Below are 11,296 nucleotides of genomic sequence, written 5' to 3'. Positions count from 1 at the left end.
AACAGCTTTTTATCAATAGATAATTCTTACTGACCCAAACTCAAGTCAACATTGTGTCTCAGCCCTCGATATTAATGCAAATTGTTCATCTGGCCTCTAGGGAAAAGAATATATTGTGATTCAAAACAACATGTTTGATTAAATATGGTATAATACAACAAAATGCATGACGTTACGGTACAACATATGAAACATGATGATAGTAAGAGACATTTCACATCTAAAAGCCAGAATCAGAGAAGCACGGAGTTGGAATTTGTCCATAAATAAATGTCCATCCTTTAAGATGAAGACTCAAAAGAGAGGCTGGGAACACAAAATGTACAAATGTTGATGCCGGAGCAAAATGGAAGCCAGCGACTTTGATGTGCTTTTGGTTGCTGTGTGTGTGGGCTGGCCGCTTGGCCTGCGAGGGCGCCTTGCCTTCCCAGACACGCAGGGTTTTTTTTTACCTCGCCTCACCCAGCGCACACAAGCCCAACACGTTTGCATACAGCTCAGCTCCCTCTCATGTCCACGCCACATCAAGTCGTGTTTGAAGGCTTCACAAAAGGGGCCGACATCTATTCCACATCGAGTGAATTCCAAAAGTGGCTATTTCACATGACTTGGCCTGGGCCCCTCTGCTTCAGGTCATACTTGATTGCGCTACTTTCCAATAAATGAGGCCCCTCGTGGAGTTTTTTTATTTTTTTTTCCTGCAGCTCTCCGAGGCTAGGCAAGGACATGGAACAGATAGCAGAACTTTCAAGCAACGCCCACAGAAGAGGAAGATTAAAACGTCGTGTTAGAAGTTGTGTTTCTGTCCCCAACCAAGCATGGCAGTCATTTAGCTTTCATGGGACGCAGGCCCAGGTCTGAGGGGGCAGGAAGACCTGTGTCGCGTTTGCCTTCAAAGCATGGGGGGGGGGGGGGGGTTGTTGAGAGAAATGCGAGACAAATAAATGGGGGTGGAGGGTGCAGCAAGCAGCGGGGAAAGGTGGTGATGAAAAGAGGAAAAGACACGCGGCTGAAGAAAGGGAAAGCAGGGCGGGAAGACGAGCTTCAGTAATGAGGCCTGGTTCAGAAACAGGACCGCGCCGCACGGCGGATTTCATTTGGCATCCGTGCCTCTGCACATCGGTTTTTTTTTTTCCCTCTCTCTCTCTTTCAGCCCCTCGCACTGTAATCATGTTGTCTTCAAGAAGTTTGTCGAGAAATATTTCACCACCAAGACTACCAATGTGCATAACCTGGCAAAGTTTCCATTGGCCAGATCAGACTCTTCTGTAAGAGTCTGGCTTCACCGCGAACACTCTGCGGGCTCGCTTCCTGTCACGGGGGGGCCTCTGGGTAGCTTCCCTTCAAGACAATCCGGGGATGCGGCGATCGCGTCCCCTTGATCTGGGAAAAGTTGCGCTTGATGGGGGGGGGGGGGGGGGGGGAAACTTTTGACATCCCGAGTCGGGACGTTTTCTGCCGACAAGTCACGGCGGCGTCGGTCCCCAAAGAGAGCGACGGACCAGAGATCCCGTCGACGTCTGAGCTGCCGATGGCAAGAAGAACCCTCATCGGCTGTCTGCTGCTCTAATTGGCTGCATGAAAGCTGATGTGTGAGCGGAACAGCGACAGCGGCGTGTCTCTGACTGCACGTTTGTTAAAAAAAAAAAGAAATAAATGAAAATAAATTGCTGGTTAATTGGCACTTTTCAGAGACGTATCCTTTCTTCAAAGAGAAGCAACAAAGAGAGCGATTGGTACACGGGTGGAAAGCAGATTTAGTAAATCAAGCTCTTTTCCAATGACCTGAACTCCAGAGGAGCCGCGTGTTATTTGACTGTGATTCAGTGATTAATACCACAAGTGCAGCCTCTGCATGTCAAGCTTGTGTTGCTTTCCTCACATATTTCCTCTACAGACAAGTCAGACGGTTTACATAGTGTTTTTTTTTTATTCCCCCTTAGTGGGTCAGACCGCCTGATGTTCTGATCCGAGCCTCCCTTCCTTTTATCACTGAGCTGTTTCTCCTGACGCAGACAAAACGGGACTCCCCGCGGACCAATTATTTCAGCTTTTTTCATTGAAAGCGCAGCTCCACTATTAGTGTGGGATCGTCGACGTATAGCTAAAGCACTATATGATGTTCTCTGTTTGTGTGTGCACGTCCGCGTTCGACTGACAAGGCGGCGCGTCACTGCGCTTCTGTTTTTTTGTTTGTTTTTATCTATTATGAGCAGTCCTTGCGTCTCCAGAGGAAGCCTGTCCGGCTCCACCAAGACAAACCAAACAAATAAGACGGGAAATTTAAAAAAAAACCAAGAAGAGCAGTCAAAGAAACATGAGAAGAAGACGACAAGAAACACAAGAGAGCACGCCAATTTCAGGCCGGCGTTTCCTCCTGGAGCCCACGGCGCTCTGCACAACAACACGTTTCACTCAGGATGGCGAGCACTAGCAAAACTGGGCTGCAGTACTAGATCCAAGTCTCCTTTCCAAACGAGACACACACCCAGAAAGCTTCTTTTTTTTTTTATTGAAAAAGCCACAGCTTCAAAGGGGATGAGTTTCACAAATTTCCCCCGATTCCATGTCTCCGCTGGAATTCTAATACGATACAATGTGATTTCTCACAATGACTGCAAAGTGAAAGTGAGTCGGAAAAATAGTAGAGATGGAAGAATTCCTGTGAGGAAAAGGGAGACGGACGATGTTTTCTGATGGAGCGGTTGAAGTTGATGTGTTAGTTATGGCGTGGAATACATGGAATGGTGTTCAGGTAAATAAGCTTTATTGGTACAAACGTGTACGGCTGGAAGTAACAAAGGCAAGCGTGAATAAAGTCAAGGAAAGAGAAAAGAAGAAACGGAATACCTTGAAGCAATTAGAAAAGGCTAAGATATGCTTTAAAGAAACGGCGCATCATAAAATAAACACCAGCTTTACTGAAAGGCAGCAGTAGACGGGATAAAGTGAAGAGCTCAAGGTTGGAGTCCTACCGCAGTTCTGTTTCAAACCGCTTCTGCACCTTTTAGTGGCTTTGATCCAAATCTGAAATACATTCCGGGGCTAAACTGGTCAGAACTGGTCCATCTGCAACAAAGACGGGTGATAAAGTAGTGCCTGGCTCACGGCCGTCGAAGACGTGTGCAGATCAGAGCGAACAGCCTCTTCGTGTAGCGTCTGATGATTGTGTAGGAATTAAGCATTAATTAGCCTCGTGTACACTGTGTTGCCCGTTTGAGCAGGTTTCTGCCCTGTTGGACTCCTTCTGGAGCCTTTTTATCAATCAATCAATCAATCTTTATTTCTATAGCACTTTTTATACATTAAGCAACACAAAGTGCTTCCACAAGAATTAAAAACAGTGCAAAGACAAAATAGATGGATAAAAAGCAGGTGAACACACACGCACACATGCAGACACACACCATAGGTGAAGACATGCCGAGTGATATGGAGACATGGCAGGACACTGAGGACTAAGGTGAGGAAAGGGACATATTTGGGCCGTCCACACTGGGGGCCAGGGGCCCGGGCAGGGAAACCCATGGGTTAGAGTTAGAGAGTGACCCTAGAGTTGACTTTAATTTACTGTTAAAATCGTCAACAATAAAATCACATTGTTGACGATTTTAACAGTAAATTAAAGTCAACTCTAGACCTGGTGGCTCCAATTACTACAAGAATCCTTAATAAATCCAAACCACCAGCGCCATGGAAAAACAGGGAAACTCACCAATACAAAAGAAATTGCAGGATTGCCGAGCGGAGGTGGAGAAAATCAAAACTTACGGTTTATGTTTCCTTTGACCTTTGTTTACCTTTGACCTTTGTTTACCTTTATCCTTTGTTTACCTTTATCCTTTGTTCACCTTTAACCTTTGTTTACCTTTAACCTTTGTTTACCTTTGACCTTTGTTTACCTTTGACCTTTGTTTACCTTTATCCTTTGTTCACCTTTAACCTTTGTTTACCTTTAACCTTTGTTTACCTTTGACCTTTGTTTACCTTTGACCTTTGTTTACCTTTAACCTTTGTTTACCTTTGACCTTTGTCTACCTTTAACCTTTGTCTACCTTTAACCTTTGTTTACCTTTGACCTTTGTTTACCTTTAACCTTTGTCCACCTTTAACCTTTGTTTACCTTTGACCTTTGTTTACCTTTAACCTTTGTCTACATTTAACCTTTGTTTACCTTTAACCTTTGTTTACCTTTAACCTTTGTTTACCTTTAGCCTTTGTTTACCTTTAACCTTTGTTTACCTTTGACCTTTGTCTACCTTTAACCTTTGTCTACCTTTAACCTTTGTTCACCTTTAACCTTTGTTTACCTTTGACCTTTGTTTACCTTTGACCTTTGTTTACCTTTAACCTTTGTCTACCTTTAACCTTTGTTTACCTTTAACCTTTGTTTACCTTTAGCCTTTGTTTACCTTTAACCTTTGTTTACCTTTGACCTTTGTTTACCTTTGACCTTTGTTTACCTTTGACCTTTGTTTACCTTTGACCTTTGTCTACATTTAACCTTTGTTTACCTTTAACCTTTGTTTACCTTTAACCTTTGTTTACCTTTGACCTTTGTCTACCTTTGACCTTTGTCTACCTTTAGCCTTTGTTTACCTTTGACCTTTGTTTACCTTTGACCTTTGTTTACCTTTGACCTTTGTTTACCTTTGACCTTTGTCTACCTTTAACCTTTGTTTACCTTTAACCTCTGTCTACCTTTAACCTTTGTCTACCTTTAACCTTTGTTTACCTTTGACCTTTGTTTACCTTTGACCTTTGTTTACCTTTGACCTTTGTTTACCTTTAACCTTTGTTTACCTTTGACCTTTGTTTACCTTTAACCTTTGTTTACCTTTGACCTTTGTTTACCTTTGACCTTTGTTTACCTTTGACCTTTGTTTACCTTTGACCTTTGTCTACCTTTAACCTTTGTTTACCTTTGACCTTTGTCTACCTTTAACCTTTGTTTACCTTTGACCTTTGTCTACCTTTAACCTTTGTTTACCTTTGACCTTTGTTTACCTTTGACCTTTGTTTACCTTTAACCTTTGTTCACCTTTAGCCTTTGTTTACCTTTGACCTTTGTTTACCTTTGACCTTTGTTTACCTTTGACCTTTGTTTACCTTTAACCTTTGTTTACCTTTGACCTTTGTCTACCTTTGACCTTTGTTTACCTTTAACCTTTGTCTACCTTTAACCTTTATCTACCTTTAACCTTTGTCTACCTTTAACCTTTGTTTACCTTTGACCTTTGTCTACCTTTGACCTTTGTCTACCTTTAGCCTTTGTTTACCTTTGACCTTTGTTTACCTTTAACCTTTGTCTACCTTTAACCTTTGTTTACCTTTGACCTTTGTCTACCTTTGACCTTTGTCTACCTTTAGCCTTTGTTTACCTTTGACCTTTGTTTACCTTTAACCTTTGTTTACCTTTGACCTTTGTCTACCTTTAACCTTTGTTTACCTATAACCTTTGTTTACCTTTAGCCTTTGTTTACCTTTAACCTTTGTCTACCTTTAACCTTTGTTTACCTTTGACCTTTGTCCAACTTTGACCTTTGTCTACCTTTAGCCTTTGTTTACCTTTGACCTTTGTTTACCTTTAACCTTTGTCTACCTTTAACCTTTGTTTACCTTTAACCTTTGTTTATTAATTGCAGTTGTGTGCTTATGACATGTTCTTCATTAGTGTGATAGCAAGGCAAGGCAAGGCGTTCACACTCTTGAGATTCTGTTTCTGTTTATTCTGGACGTTTTTCGAATCGCTAAAACTCTGGCAGTCTTCACGCGTTCGTCACCATTCAAATATCAAATCGTGCAGCTTTTTCGGCACTTTCCGGCTATGTTCTAGCTTTTTGAAATCTCGTCAACTTTTTGAAATATTTCAACTTTTGTGCAACTTTTTTCCAATGTTAACGAATGGAGAATTGTTTTAACGAGCTAGAACTTCTTCAAATCTTCACCGATTTCAACCATTCAACTTTTAAACTGTTGTAACTATTTCAACTTTTTGAAACTTGTGCAACTTTTTGACATTTTTTCAACTTGTAGCATTTTCAACTGACACTTTTTCAACTTTTTTCAACTTTTTCAACTGTTTGACACTTTTTCAACTTTGTCAACTGTTTCAACTTTTTGACATTTTTTCAACTTGTAGCATTTTCAACTGACACTTTTTCAACTTTTTCAACTGTTTCAACTGTTTCAACTTTTTGAAACTTATTCAACTTTTAGAAACGTTTTTAACTTTTCAACTTTTTTCCACTTTTGTTAACTTCAACTATTTCAACTTGTGAAACTTTTTGAAAATCGTAAAAAATTTTTAAAATCGTGCAATTTTTTGAAAATTGTGCATTACAGTTTGCCAGCAGCATTCACACTATCATGCATTTGCCGCGGGAAAGGCAGATCATCTAGTTACACATGAGTTTCTACAGAGGTGGAGATTTGGCCTGGAAACAGTGAGTCAGATCTGGCAACCCTGAATGTAAATCAAAGCCATTGCTTAAAAAACCTGAAAATATACTTATTATACTTGTTTCTCTAGCTACATTTATAGGTGATGCAACACTTCCTTGTCTGATTATGACCTTGCCCATAATTTTGTTGAGTTGTCATTTCTTTGTAAAGTTAATTGTTGCATATTTGCAACACATCATACACAGTTCTGACTATGACTGTTTTATTAAATATAAAGTGGCCCTTCTTCTGTGGTACTGCGTCATGGAAGTTGTTCAAGAGGCAACATTAATTAAAAAAAAAAAAATGAACTGAACAACCACAAAAATAGTGAAAAAGATAAAAGCTGTTGTGGAAATCTGTCGACTCAAGAAGTTCCATTACAATTTGATCTCAATTTTCATCTTTTTGTAACCGCTGGAGTGGAAATATGGAGAGTTATTTTCAGTAATTACCAAAATGCAAAGTTGGTGCTTGGATCATTTCAATCCATTTAGCGTCCCCACCCTTTTTCGGCACTTTCCGGCTAAGTTCTAGCTTTTTGAAATCTCGTCAACTTTTTGAAACATTTCAACTTTTGTGCAACTTTTTTCCAATGTTAACGGATGGAGAATTGTTTTAACGAGCTAGAACTTCTTCAAATCTTCACCGATTTCAACCATTAAACTTTTAAACTGTTCAACTTTTTCAACTGTTTCAACTTTTTGAAACTTGTGCAACTTTTTGACATTTTTTCAACTTGTAGCATTTTCAACTGACACTTTTTCAACTTTTTGACACTTTTTCAACTTTTTGAAACTTGTGCAACTTTTTGAAATTTTTTCAACTTGTAGCATTTTCAACTGACACTTTTTCAACTTTTTCAACTGTTTCAATTTTTTGAAACTTGTGCAACTTTTTGACATTTTTCCAACTTGTAGCATTTTCAACTGACACTTTTTCAACTTTTTTCAACTTTTTCAAGTGTTTGACACTTTTTCACTTTTTGTAACCACTGGAGTGGAAATATGGAGAGTTATTTTCAGTAATTACCAAAATGCAAAGTTGGTGCTTGGATCATTTCAATCCATTTAGCGTCCCCACCCTAAGCATTGCTTTTCTGCAGAGCTCTGCGTCATGAATGACTTGATGTTCAGTTCATGTGTCACATGTTTGTGTCTCGGGTGATCCCAGACACACACCCGGTACCGTACCGTCGCTACGCTAAAGATAGCGCTCCCCGACTGGCACTTTTAGTCTACTCACGCAAAGTCTCATGCGTACCATTTTGAATGACATTAAAAAAAAAAAAAAAAGTGATGCATCCTTAAATAACAAGCCTATGAAAGATTCTTAATGTGTTCATCTTGCCGGGTTTATTTGTCGCTGACCCATGCGAGGGTGAGCTGCACAGCAAATGAAGCTGATAAACAATTATTTCCTCATCAGCTCTTGATGATAACACAAATACATATATATGATTTGGAACACAATGACAGTCAGTGGAACCCACATGGAAAGAACCTATATAAACATATATGTTTTAATATAGGTTTTGATGTAGGTTTTGAATATATGTGACATATATAAAATTGGCCATTTTCCTATATTTTATGTACATATATGTACATATATGTGCATATATGTATGCTAATGTACATACATGCGCATATACGCACCTATATGTACATATATGTACATTAGCATACATATATGTACATATATGTGCATATATGTATGCTAATGTACATACATGCGCATATACGCACCTATATGTACATATATTTTTCCTACATTTTCCCATATTTTATGCACATATACGTACACATATGTACATATTTGCGCATATGTGTACATACGCGCACATATATGTACGCGTATATGCAGCATATATGCAGCATCTATGTGCATATATGTGCATGTATGCAGCATATATATTGCCATATATGTGCATATATGCAGCATATATATTGTCATATATGTGCATATATGCAGCATATATATTGTCATATATGTGCCTTTATGCAGCATATATATTGTCATATATGTGCATATATGCAACATATATTTGGTCATATATGTGCATATATACAACATATATATTGTCATATATGTGCATATATGCAGCATATATATTGTCATATATGTGCATATATGCAGCATATATTTGGTCATATATGTGCATATATACAACATATATATTGTCATATATGTGCATATATGCAGCATATATATTGTCATATATGTGCATATATGCAACATCTATATTGTCATATATGTGCATATATGCTGCATATAGGTTTCATATATGTGCATATATCCTCCTATAGGTTCTTTCCGTGTGGGAAACTCAATGTCTCAGAAGGAGAACGAGCGTATCTGTGTATTTTATTAATTGTTTTTGTTCTGACTCTGAATTGGCTCGGAGCGGTTCTATTGGTTCAGTCGAGGATCGGCAAATGGGGAAAGCAGTTTGGAGATAAAAATCAACAACTAGGCTCTAAACCTGTAAATCTCTGTTTCCTTGCCGAGTGAGCAGAAGAACAATCCTCCCAGAATCCAGTCCGACGGATCATTACCGTTTGTTCTTGGGCGAACTAGCCCCGCGACAGCTGAGAAGTACTCCGCGGCATGTCGTCCCTCCCCACGCATTTAAATGTGTCTCGGAGTGGCGTTTGTCTCAAGTATCCGGGTAGAACCTTGCGAAAGTTGAAGACGTGACCTCAGAACGGAGGTCAATTATGTTGGAAGTCGTCCGCGGCTGAGAGCGGGGGGGCGCCGCCGCCGTCACGAAAGATAATCGCCGTCACTGACAAGTCGGTAAAAGTCGGCGAGTACAGCGCCGAGCTATAATTTCTCCCCGGCTATATGCCAGCGGTGTCAGCTTGCATCTATAAGGTATATTCTTAAAGGGAGAAGGCGCTCTTATAGGTCACAGACAACGGGCCTCTGGGAATTTTGATAAATAGTTCCTGGCAAGGCTTTTGTGCAGCGCTGCCTCCAATTTGTTTGTTTGCTCGGGCCCGCTGCTTTAAAGATCTATACTGTTCCCTAATCTGCTGCAGCGCCGGCTTTGACGGCTTCGGTGCCGGCAGAGCAGGCGGCAAGCCGGGAATCCCCCCGCTTCGTTTAGCTAGGAGCGCTAAAGCGTGTCTGGGACAAGACTAACCGTCGATGTCGGGAACAATCATATATTTTGAACTGTTTCTTTTTAACCCCTCTGGGGCCGGCGGACGCACCGGAACAATTCAAAGAGACACGATAAATGAAAGCTAAAAGAGGTTCAAAGCCAACGTTCGAACTTTCTGCCAGGTGATCCTGGGGATTCATGCGAGTATGGTGATGTAATAGGGCAGTCTTAATCTCAAAGGTTAGCAATTGTTAGCAATCCACCACAGTTGGAAAATGGTTCATGAGGTGGAACTTTACGAAAAACACTCACACGTCCGTGTCGGCATCGTTTATTGCATTGACGCAGAAACAGGGTCTGAGTCACGTCACCAATGATCTGATATCGGGATTTCTTACTCTCGTATCTAAAAATAAAGTCATTTTGACAAGATTCCTGGATCCAATCTTGAGACTGAAAACTCTTCTTGACCCTCTGGGGGCCGGCGGACGCACCGGCGCGTCCTCGTCACATGAGCGTCTGAAAAGGCAGTAGCGTCACGGCGCAGCGTCGTCTGGTCCAGTGTTTCAATCCGTGTCCAAAGTGCAGATATAAAACTACAAGCTGGTTTTTAAATGACGTTGATCGCCCAAATAAAAGGAGTTCAAAGCAAATAAAAGGAGTTCAAAGGAGTGTGACCTTTTGTAAATAGTTTTACAAAAACGCCTGAGGCAGTGCTTCTATTTCACTGTAAATATCTGTATAGAACTGTTTGTTCAGTCCTGTTTTGATACATTTGAGTTCATTATAGTTTAGATTTACTTTACAAGTAAACAAAATGATTCGTTAACCATGTCTGTGACTTTTATAGTCAATAAATCTGTTTTTACCAGCCGGATTTGTAATTTTATGGTGTTTTTAGATCCACTGTTTTAATACAGTATGCCAAAGTGATTAAAATACTTCAGAAATGCATTTATGAGGTTGTCCTGAACAAAATGACACCAAACAAGGCGCAAAGTTTAAGGATTTTATAATCTGAGATATAAAGGAAAAATCAATTGTAGTGAAAAACGGCACAAAATACTTTCAGGCCCCGAAGGGTTAAAGACAAATTGTCTGCTTGCAATTGATTACTGAAAATAGTTTCTCTTGTTTCTCTCCGATTGACTCCCGAGCAGAACTGCGCCACAGAAACTCTAATAACTAGCTATGAACAAGATATAGCCATTTTGACAATTGAAAGTAACGCCACTTCAACTAGTTATAATTAATGGTTAATAACTCGGAAAGTAACTCCAGCACTTTTTAATTGTACTGCACAATACTGCGGACTGTACATAGAATTTAATTTCCAAGCGTGCTGTATCTATTTTACAGTAAATAGCACAATAAAGATCCTCTATTTAACAGAGTCCCACCGCAAGACCATAAAGATTCTAGCTGCAGTCGGTGATTTGATGTGAGTGTAAAGAACTACAAATTACATTAATGTCAGGCAAGAGAAGTCCCTTTTATATTGTTTCTCTATCTCCCCCCCCCCTCTGTATCTGTTTCTTGCAGCTTCCTCTTTCTTCCTCAGGCGTACCCATTAATTTTTTTTTTTTTTTACAACTTCTCTGGTTTCTCTACTTCGGCTCAGCCTTTGTTTCTCTCCCCTCCACTGTCCACCACGCTGCCCGTCTCCCACTGAAGATGGCCGTCACACAGAGCGGAGGGGGGGGAAAACGAAACGAGTGGGTTAGCGACTGACGGTTAGCGTGA

This window comes from Blennius ocellaris (genome assembly GCF_963422515.1).
Source record: "Blennius ocellaris genome assembly, chromosome: 24".
In the NCBI taxonomy this organism is placed as follows: domain Eukaryota; kingdom Metazoa; phylum Chordata; class Actinopteri; order Blenniiformes; family Blenniidae; genus Blennius; species Blennius ocellaris.
The sequence above is the reverse complement of the archived record's forward strand: the minus strand, read 5'-3'. Positions refer to the sequence as shown.